Raw genomic sequence first — 3,801 nt, 5'->3', positions numbered from 1 at the left:
GACTCAGATCAAATACCAAGAACTCGTTAAGCGTGTTATGTATCCGCGAACGCCGACCAGGGCCAGGCCCACCTCTCTCCTAGGTGGTCTCAACCTGCCCTGTCGCTCCGCCATAAAGTAACAGTCGGGGGCCGTCAGGAACCCAGGCCCACCTCTACCGGGGTGGAGCCACCTGTCCTTTCAGCCCCCTCATCAGAATCACTTGCGGGTACTCAACGAGCCGACCCGACTTTAGTCACCACATGTGTCATGTATATAATGTATATAGAATATACCCATGATCACCTCCCGAAGTGATCACGGCCCAGTAGTATAGCATGGCAGACGGACAAGAGAGTAGGGCCACTGATGGTTCACTAGCATCCTATACTAAGCAGTAGGATAGCAGGTAAGGGTAACAACTGTAGCAACAATGACAGGATATGCATCAGGATAGGATTAACGGAAAGCAGTAACATGCTACACTACTCTAATGCAAGCAGTATAGAGAAGAATAGGCGATATCTGGTGATCAAGGGGGGGGCTTGCCTGGTTGCTCTGGCAAGAAGGAGGGGTCGTCAACTCCGTAGTCGAACTGGGCAGCAGCAGTGTCGGTCTCGTAGTCTACCGGAGAGAAGAGGGGGAAGAAACAGTAAATACAATGCAAACATAAACATGACGATGCGTGACATGACAATGAGCAGTGCTAGGTGTGTCCTAACGCGACAGTAGGTGGTACCGGCGAAGGGGGGGAACAGCCGGGAAAGTATTCCCGATGTTTTGCGTTTTCGGACAGACGGACCGGAGGGGGAAAGTTGCGAGTTCGATATGTTAGGGAGGTGTGGTGGACGAACGGACTGCGTATCCGGATTCGTCTCGTCGTTCTGAGCAACTTTCATGTAGAAAACATTTTCATCCGAGTTACGGTTTAAAAGATATGAATTTTCAAAGATTATTTGAATTTCTGGAATTATTTAATTAACAGAAAAAGGAATATGACGTCAGCATGACGTATGAGTGACGTCAGCAGTCAACAGTCCGGTTGACTGGTCAAAACTGACACGGGGGACCCACCTGTCATAGACAGTGGGTTAAACAGAGTTCAAACTAATCTAAATTTAGTTAGTAAAACTACTCGGCCCACCTGTCAGTGACTGATCAGGTTTTAACTAATTAAGTTTATTTTTAAAAACTTTTGACTAACCTAATTAGGTGGTGGGGCCTATATGTCAGTGGCTGGGGAATAGTACCCCGCGTTGACCGTGGTCAACGCAGTCAAACAGAGGCGCAGGGGCCCACTGTCAGCGGCACTGGGCGGGCCCCACGCCACGCCAGGTCAGGGCCGGCGCCGGAGGAGCTCCGGCGAGCGCGTCCGCGGCGGTTTCTCGCCGGAGTTCGTCGGGACTTTCGCTACAGCAAGCCAAAACACGCGCCGTGACTTGTGTTCGAACGAGTGGAGAACGCCGCGTCCAACACGGGTGGTGACGCGAGCAGGGATGGCCGGAGTCGTCGCCGGTGACATGGACGGCGGAGACCCGAGGCACGGCGAGCTTGCAAACGGCGCAACGGCGAGCAAAACAAGCGGTCCTAAGCACGTACGACGTCTACGCGTGCGGGCGAGCATGATGGACACACTTGCGCGGTCGTTCGGTCACCGGAACGTGGCCGGCAACGAGCTCGGTGGAGGCGAGCTCGGACATGTGGGGAACGGCACCTACGGGCACGACAACGGCGGGAAGACGAAGGGGAGAGAGGCGAGGCTCACCGGGCAGCTACGTAAAGCCCCTGGAAGGTTAGTAGCAGCAGCAGGCGTCGCCGGAGTCGAAGGGGATCGCCGGAGCAGAGGCGGAAGGAGGGCGGCTCGATCCGCTGCCTGCGGTGCTCCCCGGCTTGCGCTCGTGGACGGGGACGAGGAAGTCGACGACGGCGGAGCTGCTGGACAGGTCGGCGAGGCGAGGCGAGGTCGGTAGCCGCGGCTGCGGCGGCGAGCGGCGACGGAGGCGCTCGGGATGATGGGGGGAGCAAGGAGCGGCGCGAAGGAGAGGGGAACTGCGGGCGTTAGGGTTAGGGTTTAGGTCGGGGGCGACCTAGTAGGCGACGGGGGAGCGGCGGATGGCCGCCGCGTGGCCATCCTTGGCCGCGGGCGGTCGAACGGCGGCCACCACGCCTCAGGTGAACAGAGGTAAGGGAAAGCCCCCAGATGAGCTGGGCCGTGGCACTGTGCAACTAGAGCCTAGTTGCACAGTAGCTTCTGGCCCTTTTTTTTACTTTCCTTTTTTTAACTGCTTTTCAATTTCTTCCTCTGTTTTGCATTTTCTTTTAGCACCAAATGAGTTTTGTTTTGAACAAAACTTGGCACGTGAATCTAGCACAATATCTTGAGATGGAACAAAAAGGTTGGGGTCAAAAGGAGTTGGCTAACCAATTTTAGAAATTGAAAAGGCAAATTTAAAAGTTGTTGGACCACTAAATTAATTCCCATGGGCATTTTGAGAACTCAAATGAGGTTGGTTTCAACATAACAATGGTCAGGGGAATTTATAGGACAATGTGAACATTTTTGTTTTACTGCTTGAAGAAATAAATATTTGACTTGCATTTTAAATTTGAATTTGAGTTTGGTTTGAAACAAAGGATTAGCAACTTCATTATGATGACATGGCATCATCAGGCATGAGATTACTGTAGCATGACACTGGGGGTGTTACACATGTACATCCGTGACGAGTTTTGACGGAATCAAGATAGTCATACATGTGCTGTCATAGAAGTGTTCCATTACAGTACTTCATTTATCATCACAGAAGTGTCCACTCCCGTGACGATAAATAGTGCGTCATGGAATTGTTTTCGTCAAGGGTAACCGACACGTGGCAGTGCCAATTTTGGATCTGATACCCGTTAACAGCCCCGGCCAATGACGATTCCACATGTCATTTTCTCGTTCGCCAATGGAACCACGCGTCAGCTTTGTGTTGTGACATGTGTCGCCCATCCAATGGACAAACGCCAATTAAACGACGACACGTGGCACGACCAAATAGTGGCCCGTTTACATAAAAAGGTTGGTCCAGTCAAAGTTAGCGGGCCAGCCCATTGACAACCTACTTGCATCTGGCCCATTTACAACCACGACCCATATGAGTGATGCCAATTCGGACCATACCGGCCAATTGACGATTTGACCCCATTGCGGCCCGTCATCAATTTCAGCCCGTTAACTGTCATCGGATTCATTTGCGTCCTGCTGATTCTTTCAGCCTGTTAGCGGCCCATTCTAAAGATGGGCCAGTTTCTAGGCGGTATTTAATTCGGTCTTTCAGCGGCACATTCTGAAGTTGGGCCAATTTCCAGTCCGGTGTGTCTTTCGGCCTGTTAACAGCCTACACCACAGTTGGGCCATATACGGTCCGACTTGAATTTTGGCTTATTAATGATCCATGTTCTTCGTGACACAATTTCAGAATTTCAGTCTGACCTGACTCTCGACCTACAGAGAGAACGCGCGCACTGGTCCCTCATGCGGTGATGTCTCGTCCTGGCGGTATGTCTAGCATCATCGGTGGGCGTGTCAATGTGTGTCTCCGGGTATCTGTTCTGGGTGGAATTGTTCGGATCTGGTCGTAGTTCGTTACTTTCGTATGTCTTCAGGTTAGATCATCATAATCTACCCTAATCTTCGTCGGCGGTGGTTGTTATTTTGTTGCGCTGATGGCAGGCAAAACAGCGTAAAACCACACCGTTCTGGCACTGCAACTGCGCCAGGGTCCAGACCCGTGGTGTCATCGGCAGTACTGCCGTAGAGGATCTCAACCAATTGCA

The sequence above is a fragment of the Triticum aestivum genome, chromosome 7D (genome assembly GCF_018294505.1).
Source record: "Triticum aestivum cultivar Chinese Spring chromosome 7D, IWGSC CS RefSeq v2.1, whole genome shotgun sequence".
NCBI classification, from domain to species: Eukaryota; Viridiplantae; Streptophyta; class Magnoliopsida; order Poales; family Poaceae; genus Triticum; species Triticum aestivum.
Note: the sequence above shows the minus strand (reverse complement) of the source record.